Genomic DNA, 26,212 nt, shown 5'->3' with positions numbered 1-26,212 from the left:
GTGAACAAATCCCTCACTTCTGTAACTTTGTTTTATTTAAATAAAAATAATTATTTTTCTTTCTCTCATTGTCTTTTTATTTTTTTAAACACTGGAGTATTTGTTTGACTTAAATAATGTTTAAAGTTAACCATTTTCAAGGAGAGAGTTTTGACATCTTGGAAGAAAACAATGTTTTCTGTACTGATGCTTTTGTGTCATCTCAACCTCCATGCCCAACAATCCGATAAAATTGTGGGGCTTTTTTATAATAAAAGGAATTTTTTAAGGGACAAAAATGACTTAGGTGGAAGTCGATGAGGTGTCCTGAAAAAAGTTATGAAAGTCAGGCAGACCTGACTGAATAACCTGGATAAGGAACTGGGTATTTCTGCACCTCGTTTCTAAATCCTCTAAAAACATAGATTTGTCATAAAACCTAAAATAGATGGTGTAGTCTCTGGCTGCAGAATGCACCCTGGCATGAGAGGACCATCTCGCATCTGGTTAGTAAATTACCTCAGCAGAAAATGCTCTCCTTTGTTGACAAATGGTCTAGCTACTTTCTTAGTGAGACTGGAGGATGAGAAACTTCTGGAAACATAGTTGTATTCAGTCCCTAAATATGGAAATATGTTGAAAAGTTCTCTAATCCAGGTGGAATCATGTACCAAATGGTATTATAAACAAAGACAATGCTTCTCTTTATGTTTTTTCTTTAAAAGCATAACTAAGCTTGAGAACCTAAATTTTAAAAATGCTTTTTATGCAACTTATTAATATCAAAACCAATAAGAAACAAAACTTGTATGACATTTTCATTAAAATAAATTTAGCTCTGGCCACTATGGATCTGTTGATTGGGTGTCATCCTGTGCACCAAAAGGTCACCAGTTCGTTTCCCAGTCAGGGCACATACCCAGGTTGTGCTTCGATCCCCACTCAGGGTGCATACTGAAGACAACTAATTGATGTTTCTCTCTCACATTGATGTTTCTCTCTCTCTCCCTTCTTTTCTCTGTAAAAAAAATGAATAGGAACATTTTTAAAATAATGATAAAAATAAATTTAAACAATTAGATTCATAAGTTAGACTATTGAGTATCTCAAGATGTATTTATCAAATGATATTGGTTAAGGCCATCCTTTACAAAGATAACATCCTTTAATTATGGGATAATTAAAATATCACTTTATTCCTTTCATTTGGACTATGTCAATATAAAAAAAAAAACACAAATAAACTAAAAGCTGAAACATAAAAAAATCCACTTAAGTAAATATGTTAGAATTTGAAAAGAACTTTTATATCCTCTATTCCAACCTATTCATAATATAGACAAGGATATAATGATATGAGGTCTAAGAAGGTTTAAAAACTAGTCAAGGTTATAGAAACTCCTCAAGTTGTTTTTTTTTTTTTCTACTCTAAAAGTCTAGCATTTCTTCTACCACATCAAGGTTCATTTCCATGTTTAGTAAATAACAAATAGATTAATATGACCAGAAAAAAAGGGACATGTAGGAGATGATAAGGCTAGAAAGATTGTGCAGTCCTTCCATGATGGGCTGAATTGTTGGAGTTTTATTCTTTAGAGATTCACTGGAAACAGTGTGGTAACTATATTATCGAGCTATCAAGAGCCTGTAAGACAGTCAGTACATTTATGCACTGCCCATGAAGCTCAGGAAACAATCTGCCACCTATTTTACACCCTACCCTGAAGTAAATTCATCTTTTAGCACAGTGCCTGGGTACTATGGCTATAAAAGCCTGCAAGAGGTATATAAGGAGAGTACTCTCCCCAGAAATAGATAGCATAGTGCATTTTGACAAGAAAAAAAAAGACATTATTAAAACCTGTTTCTTTCTCCACGTAGTTCTCTTTATCAAGACTGAAGTTTCACTTCTAAAAGCCATTACACTTCGAAACATGTGGTTAAATACCTATAATCTCTGACACAGTGCAGTGACAGAGGCAGTATAATGAATATAGACAGGGAGCTAAAAGACCTGCAACAATGTTACAACCTCTGGCAAGTCTTTTAGCCTTATTTTATTTATCTATGAATAGAAAGGAATATTAATATCCTATATTAACATTGAGTACCTAAAAGGGTGGTTGTGAGGTATCAATGAGACAATGTATATGAAAACACTTAGGGTCTACAGCAGAAATCCAGATGCTTTTGTTTGAATATGAATATGTTAGAAATTATTGCATTTTAAGGTAGTAGCAACAGTTTCAAATGTCAGCACTTCTGGCTCTAAAAAACATTGTGATCATTTAAAAAGTCAAACCCGAAAAGAAAGATTCATAACTTTCTTCTTCAAAAATCTTAAATTGTACAGGTCATCTTATATCCTGAGAACTATGATGATACAGCTATTCACTTGAGTGTCAAACATGGGTTAAATAAATAGGAAATTTTAAAAGTCACTTCATCTAATCTAATATTCTATCATCATTCATCTTTTAAACTAAAACAATCAGTTTACTCTCTAAGAAAGTGATTGTGCAAGGAAGCATTTAATATGAAAGAAAACTATTATACAGTAATTACATCTCAGAATCTTAAACATATTACTAAAGAATTATAGGAAGATTATATAGGACTTCTACTTCTGGTTATGATATAGAAAAGCAAAGGAAATCATTGCTTTCATCCTAACAACTATAAGAAGCTGGATAACCTTCAAAAGCACATAGTTCTGTTTTTAATCCTTCAGGGACTTGAGGCTATAATGAAACCTAAATAAATTAATTTCCAGAAAAATGACAAGCTCTTCACAAAAGAAGTATTCCACAGCTGTTCTCATTTCAGGTTAAGTAGTGGAGGAGGAGTACCTGCCATAGAAGGGGGTAAGGAGAAACCAGCTAAACTTTTAATGAACTTTTAATGGCTGTGTGTAGGCTGGCATGAGAGATTCTATTTTCAAAGAGCCTAAACCACAGAGCAAATCTGCAACCACTCACCAAATATTTTCCACAAGTCTTCACCTAACGCTTGAGTATACTATGTCACAAAAACTGGGAACAAGTTATCGTTGCCAAAGGAGATACCCCTGAGGTATTCAGAGCCTCCACTAAGTATGCTACAGCACCCGCTGGAGGAGAGGGAATGATAGGTAGGAGAGTTAAGACACACAGATCTCTCAGGTACACAAGCCAGGGCAGGACAGGAGGAAAACCTTTGAAGACACTTCAGTCTTTCATGGCATGTTAAGATAGTAAAGCTGGGGAATGGGAATCCCGATGGAAAGAGATCACCAGAGTTGAAATCCAGGTATGACACTAGAGAGCTAAGACTTTTTTTCAAGAGAATCAGAAAGTTGGCAGCTGAGCTATAAACCAGAGGCCTATCATTCATGGTACAGAGAATGGGTGGCTTAGTCCTAAAGTACAAAGAGAACTTCTGAATCTCACCAATGCTCAGATCCTAGTCCATACTGAAAGGAAAGTCTAGATTCTTTTTTAAACATGTGAACAAAGCCAGTTTGTGAGACTCAGCCTAGTTTGACTGAATATTATACAGTGTCAGTCTTCTGCTCCAGCATCCAAACAAAAGAAGGGCCATGACCATTTTTGGAAATTAAAATTTACTTTCAGCCCTGGCTGGTTTGGCTCAGCGGTTAGAGCGTCAGCCTGTGGTCCTGAGAGACCTGGGTTATCGAACCTGCTAAGGGCATGTACCTCAGTTGCAGTTTGTCCCCAGCCCTGGTTGGGTTGTGCGGGTGGCAACTACTCAATGTGTCCCTTTCACGTCGATGTTTCTTTCTCTCTCTCTCCCTCCCACTCTATCTGAACAAAATATCAAAAAATGTCCTTGGGTGAGGATAAAAAAACAATTTACTTTCAGCTCAACTATTTATTTATTTATTTTTATTTTACTTTATTATTTTATTTTAGAAAGAGTAGGAGGGAGGGAGAGAGACAGAAGGAAAGAGAGAAACATCGGTGTGAGAGAGACTCATCAACTGGTTGCCTCCTGCGCGACCTCGACCAAAGCCAGGGATGAACTGCAACTGAGGTCCATGCCTTTGACCAGAATCGAACCCAGTTCTCATTGGTCCGCAGGCTGACGCTCTAACAGCTGAGCCAAACTGGCCAGGTCCTCAACTATTTTTTTTAAACAAAATGTCTTGTATGCAATAGAAATTCATGAGACATTAAAAAGCAAAATAATCGGGCCCATCGTCAATAAAAGAAAAAGTCAATAGCGGTAGACACAGAGTTAGCCCAGACCTTGAACTTATCAGACAAGGAATTTAAAATAACTAGGACAAAATTGCTGAAAGATATGTTGAAAAGATATCATAAAAGGAATTTATTTTATTCAAAATATGTGTATATTATAATAGACATAAGTAATATCACAACATATGGAACAGAATAATAGAAGTGGTAGAGAAACAAAGAAAATATTTGTTTCAAGAGGTATCATTTCAGTCATGTTTTGTGCTATATTTAGAAACAGAAGGGAAAAAAAAGAGAAAGGAATTTTAAGAAGATGGGATAGAGAATACAAAGGTAAGTAGTTATGACAGTATATTGTGGTGTGAAGTAGCATGAATGGTATTCCAACTGGCAGTAATAGATAATTCCAGGATGGGGTCAGGGCAGTTTCAGAATGTGTGAACTGTACACACACTCAGATCCTTATGTTCTGAAGGACCCTGTGTTTGGTTTAAAGTTTGTGGCCAAGTTGAAATTCTTAACCTTTGAACAAGGGGCATTACACTTTTATTTTGCCTTGAGACATAAAAATTATGTAGCCAGTCCTGAGTAGAGGTGGCTATCAGGATGAGATGCTGGGGTTTGATTGTGAAGGGCATAAAACATACCATTAGACAAATTAAGAATAATCACATATTACAGGTTCCTCTAGACTTAGGAAAGAAAAATATCAAGGATGACATTTAGATATCCACTTTGAAAGATCAATAGAAGATGCTATTCTTATAAAAGGTTTAAGGGAGAAACAAGAGAAGGTTTATTTGTGGACATGTTGAATTTAGAACAGTTGCAGGATACAAGAGTTGATTAGACAAATGAGTATACAGGTCTGGAATTCATAATAATAGGTCAAGACTGGGGATGTGAATTTGGAAAACACATGAGGTCTGTCTGTTATCTCCTTGGTTTATTTTTGGCTAAGTATTCTGGTCTTGTCAAACAGAAACCTGTTTATGACAGGCAGTTATCCCGATGAGGTACATGAGTGTGGAAATACAGGGGGAGTGTCTTAAAACGTGTTGCAAACTCTCTCCTGCATTATTGCCAAATGTAAGACATCATTTCCAAATGGAATGTCACTGAGTATATCGCCTTGTCTTTTTCCCATTCTTCTTCCTATTTAATTTATTACAGAGGCAACTTATGTTATCAATAACTACCTTGGCATTGTTTTAAAATTTATTTTGTCCTTTAGCATCCCCCTTGCTGTTATTTTCTCATTTCTTCTTTGATTTATAACCTATGGTTTTCATCTTAGGCTTGTTGCTTATTGTCTTTACTTATTTTCACTTATGTTAAAATTATACTTTACTTCTTTTAAATAAAAAGAAAACATGTTTTAAGTGTGCCTTTAAATTTTAATTTCTAAGTTAAATTTTCACTTTTTAATTGAAATTTTTATTGAGATATTTATACATTCACATACAGCTATAAAAACAAATACGAGAATTCTCTGGACTCAGATAATTTTGCTAAAGAATTTTTCCAAATATTTAAATACTTAATAGAGGGGAATTACATCAACATGATTAAGAGGATCTACAAAAAACCTAATATGATATTCTCACTAATAATGGTGCAAGAATGAATGTTTTACCCCTAAAATTATGAATAATGTAAGACTGTCTGTTCTCATCATTTTTATTTAAATAGCACTGAAAATTGTAGGTGCTGCAATGTGACAAGTAAAAGAAATAAAATATATACAGATTATCTATGTGGGAAAAAAATCAAGGAATCTATAAAACACACACACACACACCTATAACTGATATATGAAATCAACAAGGCTGAATATTAGTTATAGAAAGTTGTTAGGGTTTTTTGTTGTTGTTTTGGAGATTGAAAATTATAAATCAAATGTCTTAGTTGTTCAAAATCTCCCCTCCCCTTCCTGAAGTTGAATTGAACTGTCATGAAGTCAATAAATTACCTTGGGAAAAAATTGATATCTTTACATTAGCTAATCTTCCTGTCAACAAATATAATATAAAAATATTTTTAAGCTTATCAGCAAAGGTAAATACTTCCCTTTATATATTTTAGTTTGGGTCAAGAGTAGTACAAAGTGTTTTATAATATTATTGCTTTTGTATAAATGATAATCTAATATGTATTTACCTGATATTGCTGGTGTACAAGAGATTTTTTTTTTAATTTTAGATTTTTATTTTTTAAAAAATATCACCAGATTGTATTTTTTTGTTTGTTTCCCTCAGGTTTTTTTTTTGTGTGTGTGTGTTTTGTCATATTTTTACACTGGCAAGCACTAAATAGTTTTGTTTACAAATAACCTATTTTGATAGTATTTTATTGGTATAATGTTTCTTTCCTCTTTTTTCTTCTGTACACATTTCTAGATTTGTCTGTGTGTTGTATATCTATGTCACTAAATTATTTGGAGATTTTTAATTACATGTGTAAAAAGTGGTTTCTGTAGATTTAGCATAAATGACTTCTATGGAAGAAAATAAACTGCTTTCTTATAAATATCCTCAGAAGCAATGACACAAATCCCAAAGTTGTACACAAAACCAATGATATATTTTTTTCCAAGTGTAGTTGTGTGAGTTCTCCAAAACTCTTGACTTACTCTTAGTGATACATCAACAGTCTTCGATAAGCTCTTTACCAAATGCATTACCTAAGAAATTCTTGGGATCTTCCTTTAGAAAATTAGATGCTTGCTGATTTGGGGCTCTTCTATGTAGCTCACACTCTTTTTTTTTTTTTTCCCCGGACAGTCCATATGAAACTTCAGGGCACTTTGCTCTGTAACAGTCATTGTCCCTTACGTGGAAACACAAAATCTGACTGTCTTCTTTAGTCATGTTTTTAATAGATTGTACTTCATTTGTTGGAAAAATAACTGAAAAAAAAAGTGTGGACATAGTTTTATAGGTTGTAAAACAGAAAACAACTTCACTCAATTATTTACTCAAAATGAAAATATCACAGGAGTTTCTGAGAAGCCTAATTCCTACAACAAAATTTTACTGTATCTAACTCCAGAAGACTTCTCAAACTCCTGGAATAAAAGAGAGTTTCAATGCTTTATAGTTATACCACAGTGTATTTATTTTTCCTCTTTCTGATGCTTTAAAATCACAAGAATTACAGAAGTCTATGAAGTTTTATATCTACTGGAGCCAAAAACTGCTGAATCATCACTTGAATCTGTGTTGCTAGGGTGAGAGATTTCTTTCTGCACTTGCATAAGTCTTTGAAAATTTCAGAGGCACATTTTAAAAAGTATACCAGAGTTCAACTTTTCTTTCCTGAGAAACTTATTTTTCTTAAAACTTGTTTTAGAGTTGTAATGTCATTTTCCTTAGGTTTTCTGGGATGTAGGAGTCAAGCAACAGAGATTTTATAAATGATAAAACTGTACTTCTTAGGAGCCACCCCATGTCTTGACTCTCAATGTATTAATGGCTCTGTAGAGCTCACATAATCCCTTAAAATTTTAACACACTTCATCAAAATTAAGGAGAGTCAGTTCACCTAATGATTATAAAATTTTTCTGGACTCTCTGAATCCTGAATCCTGTTTTATTCATCTTAAATAGAGAAACTGTTGGTATTGATACATGAACTATCAATTTCCTCCTTGTGAGCCTTTTGCAAACGTAACGAGAAAGTCCATGCTTGCTAATCTACTATATGATTGCTGGGGGACAATGTCTATGTGCTTTGGTTTACTCACAATTACAATTACACTCATTCAACATTTATTGAATAGTTATCATGTTTAGGCTTTATGTACTAGAGAATAGAAAAATGAATAACACAAAGACCTTACATAACACATAGACCATTGCATGCTCTTGTAAGCTGAACAAAAATAACTTTGATAAAAGAGCCTGTGTGTACAGAAGCTTGATGTTCTCCCTAGTTGAAACATAGTCTTCCATTAAAGAGCAAAGGATAATGGGGCTGTTCTAGAGACCTGTTTAGGAAAGTTGCTGCCTGAGTGGTTTTTGTCCAGGAGCTGCATGCATGGCTAATGACCCATGAAATCATGGACCTTGACACAATAAACAGTTCCTCAACAATATCTCTGAAAGAATAGACGGACTTGTTCAACTTCTGTAATTAAAAGCAGAATTTGAGGTAGTATAACTTTATCTAAATAGTATGAATGAAGACCTTCTTGAAATGTAGCTCCAATTTCTCGTAATCTTTTGTAGAGCACTCCAGAAGGGCACATTGACATCCAAGCCTGTTTAACCTACACAATAAGAGAATTAGTTGGCATGATACAATCATGTAAAGAATTCCATTCTGGAAGAGTGGTAATGAGATGAAAGAGACATAAAACTGCTGGCATGACCCTGAAACTATCCCTTTGCCACCGCTGCTTCCCACCCCCAACCTGTCTGACTCGGTACAACATAGACTCAAATGTGCAACCCCTTCCTCAGTAGATGGCCAAGCAACTAAAATGGTGTTAGTATGCCCATATCATTTAGTCACAGCTTCCCATGGGAGAAAAATAAAGAGGTTGCAAATATATTTCTTATGATTTCCCTCCTTTTCTTTCACATCCTTTCTTTTCCTCTCCTTTTATTCCGTCTCTTGTTACATATGGTCAGAGATGGTGAGGTAGGGGGTTGGGAGCGTCTGGTGGAATGTAGAGAAATGGAGACAAGATATTAAAATGATATAAATAATATTAAAGTGATGAATACATTTTGGTATTATTTGTCCCATAATACAAAGTTCAATCAGGGAAACTGATGCACAGCAAACAAAAACCCTGTAAGTGTACAAAGTAACAGTAGCCTGTAAATGTATAGAAGGTCCTGTGATAATTAGTCAGGTAAGCAATTTGATCACCAATTTCTTTTTAACGCTTGCTTGGATTGGTGAAAATGAGAAAATGTGATTTCACATTGGCTAAAATTCTGCTGTAAACATCACCACTGTATTGGTTTTACTTGTTTATTTAATAAGTATCAATACAGCACTTACATACAAGGCCTCAGCTCCAGCTGTGAGAACCCTGAGATCTTAAGGAGAATTAAAAATAGGCAAGGGTAAACACGTGTAACCACCACCCAGACAAGGAAGCATAGATAGGCTGCCTATCATACGGGTGATAAAATACAAAGTGCTTTGGATATAGAAAGGAAGAAATAAAGACGAAGAAATTATTTTTTAATTTAGAAACATAGAGCTGGATCTAGGAGATAATTTTCGGCCACATAACTCATACTTTTTTCCCCTGCCCCGTTCACATGCCACTGTCCCTCCCAGGGTTCTCTGATCTAGGTATTCACTGCCTCCTAGTCTCTTCTGTGAAGTACAAGTGTGTTGTGCTCATTCTCCTTTTCTTTATTGCTTTGTTGCTGATCACCGATTTTGTCACTCTCACCTAAAGTGTCTTGCGTAGAGAATACATTCTTGCTAATATCATAATGAGTGATAATGGATTAATATGTAAGAGCTATAAGATAATATGTTTGCATTTCAATGGACTTTTGGAGATAATGTCCCAAAGGGAATGGTGAGAAATTTTCTGTTAACACCACAGGCTGGTGGCAGAAATATTTTTGGATAGGTTGGTTGATGTCTTTTACATCTTACCACATGAGCAACCACATTCTCTGCCATGCTCCTCCAAGTATATTTACCTTAAAAAAAAAAGAAGATTGACTGTAGAAGACTCTGTTATTCAACTAAAACTTAGTTGTGATACCACCCACAAAGAGCTCCACATAATTTCCCTTATGCACTCACAGTGTTGCCCTGTGTATTTTATGTCTTTTAAGAAAGCCAAAAGTGACCTGTAATTACAAGCAAATATCACTATTTTATTTTGAGTTTGTGTTAAATGTTTCTTTTACACTTTAAAAAGAATGATTGTATCATTAAAACCATTACTCTGAGTGGTAAGAATTTGGGTTTTCTTCCATTTTTCAGAATGAAGCAGCCTGAAGGCCCACAGGGCCCACTTGCATATGCTGCTCTGGAGCAGGGACAGCACTTCTGAGGTGCAGATGTCACACACACCTGCTTTGGTGTTCCACCCCTTTGTTCCCATCTCCTAAACTTTCTCGATGTCATAATTGTCTAGTTTTGTGTTTCGGTGTTATGGGTTTTTTTAGAGAGTGAAAGGGAGGGAGGGAGGGTAGTGGAGAAAGAGACAGAGAGAGAGAAACATCTATGTGAGAGAGACACATGGATTGGTTGTCTCCTGCATACACCCCGACCAGGGCCCGGGATCAAACCTACAACCCAGATATGTGCCCTTGACCAGGAATTGAACACCCAACCTTTTGGTGCATAGGCTGGCACTCTGACCACTGAACTACACCAGCCAGGGCTTGTTTAGTTTTTAAAGTAAAAAAATAAATAAACCATAATTTTGTTTTTAATATTTCAGAAGAATTTCACAATGCTTTTTGAGAAAATATCAGTACTTGGTGTTACAAAATCAAGGTGAAAGATAATTGACATAGAGGCCAGATAAGGGATATAATTTTTGTTTAATTTTTAACTTTACAATGATTTCTTCTAAATTATTGCATAAAGTCTCATGCAGGTTCTATTTCCTAGATATATAGCCATCAATAAAAATGATACATGAATGCTGAAGACACACTTCATTGCTTTCTTAGCTAAGCATTAACTGGCAGAAGTGAAGACCAGTGACACATTTTTATTTGGAAATGTGAAAACTGTATTTGAAAACTCATGTGCATTAGGTTTTAAACTTTTTTTTTAAAACACCTTTTACTCTCCACAAAGACTCTTAAGATTGTTTAGCTCTATAGACTTCCCTCTGTCAATCGGCTAATGAAAGGATTAGGCTTGATGGGAGGGTTAGCCTCAGAAAGGGTACAGTACACTTGTTCTGGACTGATGAAAGCAGACATACATGGCCAGTGTCTCACTATTCCCTCTAGCAGTAGGGAAAGGCTCAGACAGTTCTTTTTTTTTTTTTTTTTTTACACTTTACTGAAAAAATAGAAAAGTTGGAGAGTTGTAAGAAAAGGTTAAAATTTTGGGCATCAAAACATTAATTAAAAGTCTTCTGCCATGTGCTCAGTCTTCTCCTCATTCTTCTCCATCAGTCATTGGGATGTTCTTTAAAAAAAAAATAACTGCCTCACCATTAAAGTGAGAGTCAAGGTAGCCTTGGTCGGTGACCTTTTTGCCAGGATGGGTTGTCTTTGCAGTGACAGAATTTTTTGGGTTTTTTTCCTTTTCTGCCACAGAACAACTCCAAAGGAAAACTAAAAAAATCCCAGTTGGATAAGTCCTGAGGGAAGCATTTCAGCCAAATGGGGCCCACTTCTCCATCTTTGCTGTGTTCTTCAATTTTTAATTTTGTTTTGTTACAATATAGTGAATAGTGCCGTGCGGTAATTAATTAGGGCTCATCTGTTTTTTTCCAGTTCACATCTTTAGTCAATACATTGGAGATTTTTTGAATTACCAAAATATAGTCAGGTAAGCTTAGAACTTCAAGTGTCAGACGAAAATTTTTATCACTCAGTATTTCTTCAATATATGCACAAAAGTGCGCGCGCGCGCACACACACACACAGATAGCAAACACAGAGTGACTGTAGAATAAGAATTTGTAGCAGTATTTTATAAATGGTAAATATACATATAATTGCAATTTTCATATCAAATTAAACTATAAAATTAGGAAAATCAGAAATCAGCTAAAATTAATAATTTGAAATTATTTTCAAATTTACGTTATGCATAGTTTTTCATAATATAAAGCTTTTTATATTATATTAAAGTACATCATCCATGATCATCTAGGATCGTCAATAAGTAAAAGACAGTTTAAGTCTGTATTTAACATTATATCTTCTTGAGAATATTTTATGAGTGGAGCAAGAAATAATCTATAAAATAAATTATGTGGTATTCAAGCCTTTTACAACATGCATTTCTTTAACTCAAAAGGGAGGCCAGAGGGAGAAAGAATAAAAGGAGTGGAAGGAGGACTAGAAGAAGACGGTGAAGGAGAGGAGGAGCAGAGAAAAGGGAAGAGGAGGAAGAGAGTGAAGTACTTTTCCAAATGTGTGTTGTAATGACCTTCTGTAATCTGTCATTCATACCATGTCACCTTGAGTTAAACTTGGCATCACAGGTTAGAGATATAGAATTAAAAACAAAACAAAACAAAAACATTTAAATTTTTAAAAGTTGATTTGAGAGAGAGAGAGAGAGAAACATCAATTTGTTGTTCTACTTATTTATGCATTCTTTGGTTGATTCTTGTATTTGACCTGACCAGGGATCAAACCTGCAACCTTGGCAGGGATGACACTCTAACCAACTGAACTACTTGGCCAGGTCAAAACAAAAGCATTTTAGTGACTTGATAACTACTTAAATCCCTGGGCTACAGTTTCTTCATCTATGAAATAACTATCTGTGTCTTTGCCATCATCAAATCATTCAGCAAGTTATGGATTTAATAAATAAGATAAAATTTGAACTCTGTAAATGCTTCTCAGAGCCATAGAAAACATTCTTTTATGTTGGGTTTGAATATACTGTTTGTGGAAATGTTCCCATGTAGCATTATTTACAGTGGTTGTATTTTTTAGATTGTTAGAACATTATTAAAAGCAGATTTGTAATTTTTGAGTTTCATAATGCTGTCTCATGGTCCCAGGTGGGGGGAATCACTTAGCTTTCACCATGTCATTTAAGATATAGAAGAATTGAACTGCAAAAACTAAACTAAATCAGAAGTGCGTTATGTTGCAGTCACCTTCTGCATTCTGAGAAAAGGTCTGTGTATTTTTTCTTCTTTTTTTGCAGCTCTAAGCAATTGTAAAAAAAAATTATGTGTTGCCTATCAGGTCTGAGATGTAGAACCATCTGAGCTTCTACATTTAAAATAATTAGCTTAGCTAGCATTTGTTTTCAGAGCTTTTCGTCCCTTTAACAAATATCAAATATCGGATTCAATCCAGAAAAATCTTTCATAACTAAAACTCAACAAGAATTTCAAAAAGTTGAGATGTCAATGATTATTCAAAAGTAAACTTTGAAAAAAAATGATGTTATACAACCCGACTCTTCTGTTTAAAGCTATAATAATTATCCGACTACACTGGGAGATGAAGATTCTTGCAGTGTTTATTTTCAAATACAAAATTTAGATGAGCATACAGTTATCAATTGTTTTAAATTAAACAGATTTTCTGGTTAGTGACAAGCCCTCAAAGATACAAAGGAACAGTAAAATCCCAATAATTATTTTTTCTTTGTATTAATTCACTAAATTTGTACCTTAAAAGGTTTACACTCTATTGTGATAAATTTGGAAATTGTAACAAAATTTTAATTGTAGACAAAAGTTATTTGAACACTGATTATTTTCCTTAATTTTTCTCTAATAATATATTTGCACATGACACTTATTATTAATAGGTACTAAATTAACAAAACTATTTCTTTTGTGTAATTAAGCTGAAATAACATTTATGAAAAATTCAGGTACATGATCAAATAGAGATGTGAAGTGAAAAGAGGTTAATTAATTCTCAAATTGGAAGGGGCTCAGCGGTCACTTAATCCAAACATTTTCTCACATCAGAGAGCTTTCTAGAAATAGGCTGACATTCATTCATGCTCTACTTACTCACTTTCAAGGATGGAGAGTTGGTTTCTTCACAAGGCAAGCGTTTACATTATTGAAGTTAAGTCTTATCTGTCCTTTGGCATCTCTTACCCACTGGTTTTATATTTTCCCTTTAAAACATTAGAAAAAATAAGTCAATTCCTTCTTGAATGTGATGTTTCTGCCCCTACCTCCTAATATTTGAAAATTCTATTCTGTTCTCAATTAAATCTATCCTTGTCTAGCTTTTCAACCATTGCTTCATGGTATGATTCTCAGGCCAGATTCCAACCTATCCCAGTAAAATTATTCTAAATGCACTCTGCTTTGCCCCATATCATGACATCTAGAACTGGATTCAGTATTCTGGATGTTGTTTGACTAGTGCTGAATACAATGATGGAGAAAATCTCAGTTGATTTGGACAATGTTTTTTCTCTCAATGCAATAGAGAAATGTGTCTTTGGCATGTTGGAAAAGGGTTTGGTTTGGTGGCTGTTATTAGATGAAACCATCTTTTGTCTGGTTGCTGGAATTGCCGGTCAACTAACCCACTACCATCTCTTCTTCGAGTCAACTGCTGTCAAGATAGTCTTTTTCATTCTGTTTTGTGCATTCTTTACTTTTGCTATTGGTACTTCTAATCACCAAGCAGGAATTGAGTGTTGATCTTATGTAAAAGGCAAAATGTTGATTCTTTCAAGGCCATTTTGAATCTTTTGTTCTTTTCTATGTTAGTTATCACCCTCATACTTGGGGTTCTGCAAGTTTGATAAATAGCCCTCTTTCTTTTCACAAAATTTCTGGATAAATAGTTTAACATGACGGGATTAGGAAAATAGGAATTCTACACTTGTATAGATGTGTGATGGCATGCTATGAAAAACACTTCTCTGGTCACTAACACGCCTTGAGGATGGCCATTTACATCTGAGGAACTTCATCAGATGGTTTTGAAAGCAAGCAGCAAAGTGAAAGGTGATATAGAGCATGGATATTAAGGGCACCAGACACAGGCTCCAGACAGACAGGGATTGAACCTGGGCTCTGGCTCGTACCAGCTGTGTGAGCTTGCCTTTGTCACTTACCTTCTCTTGATTCACTTTTTCCATCTTTAAAATAAAGGGTGATGATGATGATGATGAAGATGATGATGATGAAACAACTTGCCCATAGGGTTTTTATAAGGATAAAATGAGGTTATATATCTAAAATACTAAGGAAAGCACTGACATATAATAAACATAACATGGTGACTACAATTAAGCCTGTATTTCATAGCATTCTTCTGACCTATCAGCTTTTGTCAATCATACTCCTACTAGTCCCTGATTTAATTTTTTCATTGGCAATAAACTATAAGATTACTTTTATTTTTAAAAGTTATCTAGAATATATACCTAAAACTAAAATAAAATGATATTGAATGAAGACTGTAATTGGAAAATTTTTTAAATAAAATTTAAAAATTATCAAATAAAAATTAAGCCTACTGTTAATAATTTTGAAATCCAACTTTTCCATTTTTTAAGTTTTAAATAGTTATAAAGTTTATAAACATGATGTGAAAAAGTGTTTCATTTATTCTCTCGAACCTTTCTAAGAATAAAAATTTTAAATGGCCTCAGTTTTTTATATTAAGACTATGTTAATAAAATGATTCTACATTAAAGAAAAGACAATACCCTTACTCTTAATTTTATTATATTAAAAACAAAACTTTACTGCTTCTTAAACACAAATGTTTGATATGAAAAATGACATACATGTACAATAGCTTGTTATCACTAGTTCAAATACTTTCTTTTATGTAAAGGATTTTGATATCTTTCATGTCTCTTAAGTAGAAAAATTCTTTCTTTTTTATTTTTTTTATCCTCACTCGAGGACACTTTTTTTTTTTTTGGATATTTTGTTCAGATAGAGTAGGAGGAAGAGAGAGAGAGAAACATCGACGTGAAAGGGACACATCGAGTGGTCGCCACCCACACTACCCAATCAGGGCCAGGGACAAACTGTAACCGAGGTACGTGCCCTTAGTGGGAACCAAACCCAAGTCTCTCCAGACCGCAGGCCAATGCTCCAACAGCTAAGCCAAACCGGCCAGAGCATTAAGTAGAAAAATTCTTAGAGATGTTTGCCTTTAGAGGAAAAAATCTTTACTATCTTAAAGGAAAGATTTTTGAAGCAGAAATTCAAATCCTTCTTTGGAGTTTATTAAATAATCTATACATACTAAATAACTCCTTTTCCATATTTACCAAGATGATAGGGATGGGTGTCTTTTTGTTTACTTTGGATAATTTTGTGTATCTCTTTTTATATTGTGGGAGAAATCTCCAATATTGGAAACTTGTGTGTGGTGGGTGATGGGAGTAAAATGTGACTTACTTGCTAAGAATTCCTGCTCTCTGAATATAGACACTACACATGCAAACACACACACACATGCACACAAGTGTGCATTCACACTCACAAATATTGCTATTGAAAACGTGTTCTAGGGATTCTGCCAGAAAGAAAGAATTTCAATTTAATTAAAGCAGGAGAAACAAAATGTATTTAAATATTTCTCACTCCATATTTAAATAGAACAATCAACCATCTTTTTCCAATACAAAAATTTGAAAATCGTGTTTTACCACTTCCTCTTTCTTACCCCAATACTAACAGTATCATTAAGAACTATTAAATTTATCTTCAAATTACCTTATACTATGCTAGTCAGTAAACACTAGCCACAGGTGATGATGGAGCTCTTGAAATGTGGCTATTGTGACTGAAAGACTGAAATTTAAATTTTATTTACCTTAAATTAATTAATTAATTAATGTATTTATTTTCAATATTTTTCTTTATTGATTTTAGAGGGAAAGAAAGGGAGAGGGAGAGAGAGTTAGAAACATTGATGAGAGAGAACATCCATTTGCTGCCTCCTGCACATCCCCCACTGGGGATTGGGCCCACAACCTGGACATGTGCCCTGACCAAGAATCGAACTGGCGACCTCTTGGTGCATGGGTTGATGCTCAACCACTGAGCCACACCGATCAGGCTATTTACTTTAAATTTAAATATAAGCTAATGCACAGTTATTGGAAATGCTTAAAGTATATTTGGATCTACTAAGTCTTGTGAATTTACTTTTCAAATGTAAATTTCATATAATTTTAATCAATATGAGGTTCTAGATAAAGATAGATCTTGATAGATGTAAATCAAAATCAAGTGTTTCTGAAGGTATTTAATGTAAAAGTAAGCTGTGTTCTAAGTGTAAAATATACACCAAGTTTTGATAACTGTATATGAAAAAAGATATAAAAGTCTCAATACTCAATATTTCATACATATAGAAATAATACTATTGTAAATAAAATATATTATTAAACTTAGTTTTATCTGTTCTTTTTATTTTTTCATAATGTGATTACTAGACTATTTATGTGGCTTTCATTATATTTCTATTATACATGCTGGTCTAGATACATCTCACTTCTCTCTACCACTGTCTGTTCCCACTGCTACCACACTCTGGAACATGATACTATTTTTATAACTGGTTTCTAATTTTCTACCTTCAATCCAACCTCCACCTATTGGTCAAGAATGATATTCCTAATGCAAAATCTTCTCTGCTTCAAACCTGTCAGGTAGCCTTCACTATTTCCCCAAATTAGATTCTAATGACTTTAGGCAAAAAAATGGCTCAACTCTCTAAACTCATCTCTAACAAATCTTCAAATGCCGTGTCCCCAAAATGCTTTTTCACTGTTTTCTTTCACTTGCTGATGGGACTTTGCCACATTGCCTCCTCTGTAGCACATGCTTTCATGGCCACTTCCCTTGTGGCTAAGGCGTGCTCACCCTTCAGGAAATAAGCCATTCAGAGAAAGACAAATACCATATGATCTCACTAATATGTGGACTCTAATGAACATAATAAACTGATGAACAAAATAGAACCAGAAGCGTGAATACATGGAGCAGATGGACCGCTGTCAGAGGGTGGGTGAGTGGGGGGACTCAATAAAAGATGGTGAAGAAATTAGCCAAACAACATATATGCATAGCCCATGGACACAGACAACAATGTGGTGAAGGCTGGTTAGAGGCTAGCAAAGGGGGGCGGGGATGGGGGACATTGATAATAATGTGAACAATAAAAAATAAGAAAAAAATTTTAGATTAAAAAAAACGATTAGGTCAGACAGCATCTTCTCTGTAAAGTTATTGTTTGGTACCCCAACCTTTGTTTAGATGCCTTCCTGTGTCCTCCCAAATAGCTCAAAAGCACCTGAGTTGAGCCTTATTTTATACTCTATTACACTTGTATTTTTGCTTGTATCTCCTCTTTTATACCCTGAGATCCTGAATGTAGAAAATGTGCTAAAAGGAAAACACAAGGGAGGTCATTATACATGGTTTTGAGTTCTCTTAAGAAAGGTTACTGTTTCCTTAATTCACATTATTTTACTAATATTATCAATTCCAAAGTGCTTGAATTAGCTGTAACTGACAGATTTCTTGGGGTCAAAACTAACAAATTTTCAAGTAGTGTGAATTCAGCCCATGTCAGAGGTGGGCAGAGCTGAGACTCAGTTGAGCAGGTGCATGCTTCTTTCTTGAAGTGTCCCAAGCAGCTGCTGATTCTGTGCCCTGTGCTTTTTCTCCACTTGATTTTGAAACTCAGAGGAACCAGAACAGTCTTTGCCTTCATTTCTGCCCTCCTCCCCCAATCCAGGTAATCCCAAAACCCAAGATGGTAATTCAAAAATTCCCAGATCCAAAATGATAGTATGTATAAATATCATTATTTTGTTGTCCATTGATTTTGGAAATGGAATTACGAAGGGTACATTGACATGTTCTCTTTTGCTTACCTGTCTGATTGCTAATGATTTATCTTAAATGGTTATGTTGGAATAGCTTCATGTCAAATGTTGATGTTGTAATAGCAGAGTTAAAGGAAAATACAGTCTTAATCATCATTAATCAAGAGGGGCTACAGAGAACATTCATATGTCAGATCTGCAAAGACTCTCCACTTTGGACTGAGACCTGAGGAAGCATATTGGCATTTATATCAAAGTGCTAACACTGATGCCTAGCTCTCAGTTCCAAACTATATGAGAATATTAAACTCAGTGGTCTGAAACACTATAATATTTTCAGTACTATAGTATAAACAGTACTATATTGTCAATACTAATTTTTTTCTTGTATCTGGAGCCTATAATCTTTAACCCACTTCCTTTCATCTTTATAATTCAAATAGTTAAAATGAAGGTCACTGAAGGTATAATGAGATCAGGGGCAAATAGAAAAAGAGTCTGTGGGAAGATAAGTCTATTGACTGTTGTCCATGTTATTGACTTAAAGAATGATGATAGAAGCAAAATAATAATAATATTCTCTTCAAGAAAGTATCTGTTTTTATGTTAGAATTTATGGAATTCCTCCACTTGGAATACTTATTGTAGTCTCTTCTTGATATGTCTTCCTTATACTGTGCTGAGGCAGACCAAGGGAAACTCACACATGGGAATGTATCAGAGTGCTGAGTAAATGAAAATTTTAAAATGAAATTTAAAAGTAAAGAATATGGGTTTTGGATATACATCTAGGAGCTTTATGGGCACTTCTATCTCTGCCAAATACTTGTTGAGACTGGAAAGATAGTTAATAGTCTCAGCTTTTTCCTCCATTCTTTCTTTTCTTTATAAAATGAGTATAAATCCCTACTTCTTAGGATTTTGATGAAAACAAAACAATATGATATATATATATAATTCTGAAAAACACTAGATACTTGATAAATGTTTCTTTCCTTCCCCTGAAGTTTTTGGTAAAGTTATACTAGATAACTGTTAATTAAAATTACATGTTCATACACAATACAATATATAGATGATATATTATGGAATTGTACACTTGAAGCCTACATAATATTTTTTAACCAATGTCACCCTAGAAATCTAATAAAAAAGAAAAATGTATTTAAAAATTACATGTTCATTACATTACATTGTATGCTGAAGGTTTAACCTTTGGTTTAGAGGGCATATATTTTATTTAACAATGTAAAAATCTACACAAAACAAATGTTTCTGGTTCAAAGTTGATGCTGGACACTTTCACACTGAGAGTAGTGACTAATTTATGTCCACGGAGGTAAAAATTCCAAAACTATATTTTCTTAGTGAAGTAATTACATAGAAAAGATTTTTTTGTTTGATATTTCTAATCGGTATTGAAGGAAAATTACTTAAAATTCAGAAAAATGAGAAAATAATGCAATGCAAGTGTTAATGAAAGTTAATAGTAGAATGAATCTGTTTGTAATATTTTTACCAAAAGAAATTAATGATTTTTCACTTTAAAAATACGTTTTATTGATTTTTTTTTTTAAGCGATAGAGGAAGGGAGAGAGAGATAGAAACATCAATCTGAGAGAGAGAGACTTCAATCAATTGCCTCCTGTATGCTACCTACTGGGGATCCAGCCCACAACCCAGGCATGTGCCTGATTAAGAATTGAATGAACCAGGACTTTTCAGCCCATGAGATGATGCTCAATCCACTGAGCCACACTAGTTGGGCTGATTTTTCACTTTACTACATTGCTTTTTTTTTTTAAGAAGCTCAGAAATTAATACTTTAAACTATAGTATTGTGAAGTCCGACTCAAATTTTTTAACTGAAACCAATGCAAATCCCTTATTATGGTTGCATTGTAACTTAATGCTTATCATGCCAACAAAATATCCCATAAGTACTACCAGATTACAACATTGTCAAAACACCAATTTTAAAATTAGAATAGGGACAAACTTGTTTGTCAAGTCATTTCACATATTCAATTTTGTTTGTCAAGTCATTTCACATATTCAATTAAGGGCTGATGGGATATAAGGAGGAGCGCAGAAATTCCCAATTGATAGAACTACTATTTGCTCTTCTATAATTGCTCTTCATTGGATGTCTCACCATTATAGTAACTGCAGTTCAAAGTGTTATAAAATTATTTTGCATAAGATGAAAATGAATGTTATATCCATACATTTGTTGAAACGTCAATAGTGACTTTAATTTTAACAGATTCTTTTCTACACAATGTGGTAGAATTGACAGCTTTTCTTTATCTTGTGTTTAAAAATTAAGAAAGAAAGAAAGAAATGAGAACTTTTCTTCTTTTTTAAAAATAATGCTCTTATATGGTTTTTACCTAGAGTAAAAATTAGCATAACCCCCTTCTTACAAGCAATTTCCACAATACTTTTTAAAATTCAAATTACTGCCCTGGCCAGTTTGGCTCAGTGGTTAGAGCGTCGGCCTGCGGTCCGGAGAGACCCGGGTTCGGTTCCCGCTAAGGGCACGTACTTCGGTTGCAGTTTGTCCCTGGCCCTGGTTGGTCGTGCGGGTGGCAGCCACTCGATGTGTCCCTTCACGTCGATGTTTCTCTCTCTCTCCTTCCTCTCTCTCCCTCCCACTCTATCTGTACAAAAAATGGAAAATATCCTTGGGTGAGGATAAAAAAAAAATAATAATAATAAAATAAAATAAAATTCAAATTACTTTAAAAGTTACTTAATAAAAGGAATGGTGTTGGTGAAAACGTTTAAGAGCACTTTGAAAATTGTTTTGTAGGATCTTGTTTTCCTTTTGCCTAAATTCCAGTTCATTTTCGTAAACACACTCATCTCTCAACAATGCTTGCAGCCTGTCGTTACACAGGCAGCTACCTGCCACTCCTCCCACCACCACACACATACCAGTTGCATACTAATGACGTGGTTACACTTTAAAAGTGAAGTTTTACATCAGTGCTTTAGAACATGTGTTCCCTCTTCATGAAAACAATGGTCATTAAGTTACCAGGTTAGCGCAACAACATCTGTAGAAACCAATGCTGTACAGTAACTATAAACTCCTGAGGACAGAGCAGCTTTCCAAAGAGCAGAATACAGGATGGTGGAATGTACTGGAGGTGTTATTGGGGTCACAAGAAGTCAAGGCGATGAAATGGGAGTCAGATTAGGGAAAGCACTAGAAAAACTGGCTAACAGTTAACAAATAATACTCTCCTTGGAACAACTTATTATGGCTCTATGTATATTATATTCATTAAAATATTTGATTATTATGAAATTCCTGTGAGGTAGGTGCCACTAATGTGCCAATCTCCCAGAGCAGGAAAAGGAGGCATAGAGTAGGGAAATAACTTGCTTAACATTGCCTAACTTTATAAAGTGATAAGGCTGGGATTCACATCATGATAGCCTGGTGGCAAAAATCATGCTTAACCACTGCACTGTAATGCCTCTTGGCATCATAGCAAGCACCACAATCAACTTTTTTCTCTCCCTTATCTGAGTGACCAGAAGCATGCTGTTTTTCTGCATCTTGTAGTTTCTTAAGAGGTCAGTCACTCGCCATTTGTTCTCAGCTGGGGAACTCAAGGTGTATTCTCTTCACACGGCTGAGGGCAAATTCTCTTTATGCCAAATTCTATGTAGGTCAACTGTTGAAGTCAACTGTTACTTATACACACACACATACACACACATATATACATGTGCGTTATTAATATGTATGTATACATATAAAAAGTCTCAATAAAAAAGTTAATACTATTTGGTGTGTACTATGTATGAAGCATATGACTTAAGTGGATAAACTTATTTAACTCCCTTAATAACTCTAGTTAAAACTGTTCTAGAAATACTTTTATATTGGGTTATTCTTCCAATCACTTCAGTCAATGGTAAGCACTCACCGTCTGAAAGATACACTGTCAGGTTTTGTGAATCAGGGTGATACATTGAATGTGACAGTTTCTGCCTTCAAGGAGCCTGCGCTATAGTTCTAAAGATAAAATTTATAAACAAAAGTTATTGAGCAGAAGGTAATGACTTTTATAAAAAGATATGCACATTAAATGTTGCAGGATTTTTATAAAATGAAGAAATTCTTCCCACATAGAAGTATGAAACAAAGATTCATAGAGACGGTGCCAATTTATCTGGTTCCTAAATACTTTTGAAAATGATACTGATGAACTTGGTATAAGCCAGGATCTTTAGTTTCAGAAACTTACTTGAATGAATTTGAGCAGAAAGGGAACTTGTAAGAAGGATTTGAGGAGCTCAAAAAATCTCTGGGCGAGCTGGAGAATCATGCTCCAAGGCCAGGTGGGGAGTCACTAGGCTTAGATCAGGGAAGTGATATCACCTGGCACACACTAGCCCTATTGCTGTCTTTGAGAAAGAGATACGTTTTTTTGACACTTGGTTTTTAAATGCTAATTTCTCCTGTTAGAATTTGCTTTGTGAAATGCCTTACTCTCTGAAAATTTTTAACTTGATAAGTTGGAGACTTCATCTTCTTCTAATACAATTTTGATTTTGAATAATACATGTGAAAACTTGATATAAAATCAAACATTTTCTAGTCTATGTTCTGTGTGGTGTTAAAATGAAGTCTTCATGATAAGAGACATTTGAGAGAATTTGACTGGTCTGAGTATTAGCAGATACCCCCCAAAAGAACTAAAGCCTAAAAGGGTATTTCCTCAACTATTATACATTACACTTTTCATGTTTTTAGTGGTCTCTTGGAAAGTAGCTTGGCCATTTTGTTTTCCTTTGTTCTTTTGTTTTCTCCTTCCTTTTTTTCACCATTAGATTAAATTTGACCATTGTACACTATTGCTAAACTCCAGTTTATTTTCCATTAAAAATCTATCCTTGTTTAGTTTATTTGTACAATTTTATTTTAAATACTTTAGAGTGAGACTTCAATGGAAGGTATATGTTAGGTTAATAAAAAAGAAATGAGGAAGAAACCATCAGAATAAGAAAAAGAAGAAAAGATGCTTAGCCTGGGCTTAATAAAATTCCTGTGACTGAACTTCACATGGATTCAACTTCCCTGAATATGAGACAGAAGGAGAATCTGTGAGAGATATTTTCACTAAAGTTGAGCTTTATATTTTGTAAGAAACATTTTTCAAGTGCTAAAATTTCAAATGTGTGACTTTATATGGAGTATACTGAGTGATATAAAGGGTAATCTTATCAACATTTTTTTAAAATTCAGAAGAGAACTTCATGGGACATATAGTGAACATTCATTTTACAACACTATCTAGAAATAAATACTTCTAGATCTTAATAAGCAAGTTAAATTGTGGTAAGCTTATATATGTATATATACATATGGAAATATAATTTTAAAATATCTGTATGGAGGAAGCAAGGATGAGCAAGAGAAAGCATGTTGTGGAATGCTCACTACAGGCAAGATTGGAGCTTTTTCCTCCTTTTTCACTTATGAGTCTTATTTATTTTTTATTTTTGTTAGCAGTTGTACATATATACTGGTTTTTTGTAAAGGACAATTTCTTATTACAGTAGTAAGAAAACTATGGTGTCATTAATATATATGATAAGCTTTATATCCTACTCATCAGGACAGCAGAAAAAAAACTTTAACCATAGACCAGTATCATTTTTAGAGAGCAGTTCAGAATCTTAGGACCTTCATATCCCTTCCACTAGATTATGATTACTTTTATCTCATCACATGCCATGACACATATGGTAGGTTTTTATTACATATTTTCTAAATAAATGACTACATTTTAATTATCTTTAACAATAGTACGATTTTAAGTTTTATGCATGTGATACACTTTCTCTTCTCATTGCTTCATCAGCACTAATAAATTTTTAGATATCTATTCATTGAAACTTCTAAATGTATTTTCCTCAGATTATCAAATAAGATAACATTGACCATCACTGGGTGCTAAAAGCACTGCGGCATTGACTGTAGTTTAAGTAGCTAGATTATAGAGTTCCCCAATAAAGAGTGCTGTTAACTTTTACTATTCTGTGGCAAAATAAGCAAAGACAAACATGGAAATGGAAGTAGTAATTTGGCTCTGCTGTTTCAAGAAAAAGGTCATTTTTAAGGCTTAAATGAATAACACATGTCACCAGTCATATGTCTATAGTTAATGTTTAATTCCAAATGAAAGTTTATATCATTAAATACAGACATCAGACTTACAACAAACATCAAATATAATTATGTTTGCCTTTTGTCAGTCTTTTACTCTTTTGGATGTTTTCTCTAAGTGACTTATTTCACTAACTTAATCCCAAAGCACTTTCCTATTTATAAAGAATTTAATTAATGAGAAAAAAAATGGCTGCTTAGGTTTATGAATGTATTGTCCTAGGATGATGACCAAACAAATTAAACTTAAATAGCATTGCACAATGAATTCATCATATCGCTGAATTTTTAATTAATATTTTAATTAATGCAAGATACACATTAAATATAAACAATTTTAAATGATTATAAATAAACGTAACAACACATTCATATTCTAAAGGATATATATAATTACTACATTGAAATTGAAAGCTGGTCATGAAATGAATCTCATGTGCTCTCTTTACTACCTCATAAAGTACTAATGACTATCTTACACATAATAGCCACTTAGTGTTTACATATTTATTAGAGCCTGAGGCCCTTCAGTCACACATGCTTTAACTACACAATTAAGTCAGTCCACCCTAGTAAAATAGAATCATTGTAAGCATTAACCTCTATACATTCTACATATTCAGGTGAACTGAGGACCATCAAAGATTGGCACCTGATAGATGTTACCAGTAAAATAGTCTTTTGTTTTTGCTATATTCACCCTAAATATCCTTTTGTTGTTGTTGTTGCTGCAAATTTGTTCACACTTGTATATATATTCCTAAAAGTAAGTGGGACAGGATAGAATTGGAGATTCTAACAAATAATAGACAAGATCTTTATAGTTTTTCTGCAGGCACATTTGAGGTGCTACCACCACTCAAAGGGTTAACCTACAATAAACTGGATTCATGACAGCCAATATTCAGGAGAGGGGTTTCCAAGCAGGATATATGTTATGGGATCAAGAAAGTCTGCTGGTCAGTTAATAGTGGAAAGAAGATTGGAGTAGATGTCTAAGAGGTTGCTGGGGAACAGGTTGAAAGGGAGAAGAATTAAACCACGATGATGTCAATGTCAATAGGGTTTTGGAGGGGATATTATTGAGGGATGTGAACTCCAAACTCAGAACTGAAGTTCCTACAAGGGTTGATAGGTCAGATGGACAGATTGGAGCTCTGAAGTCCAGCCTCTCAGAACCTGTCTTTCTTGTTCTCAAAGTGTCCTGACCCTCAGGGCCTTGATCAGGAGAGCCAGGCAAGACATCTAGGAAGCTGACAATTTATGCAATTTTATAATGTAATTTTAAAACTATCTGTTCCTTGAATGCCCTCTGGGGGATGGCTGATGGTTGCTTCCTTGATGATGAGGATCAACTTGCTTTTGGCAT

Source organism: Molossus molossus, unplaced genomic scaffold, assembly GCF_014108415.1.
Source record: "Molossus molossus isolate mMolMol1 unplaced genomic scaffold, mMolMol1.p scaffold_m16_p_8, whole genome shotgun sequence".
NCBI lineage: Eukaryota > Metazoa > Chordata > Mammalia > Chiroptera > Molossidae > Molossus > Molossus molossus.
This window is presented reverse-complemented; position numbering follows the sequence as displayed.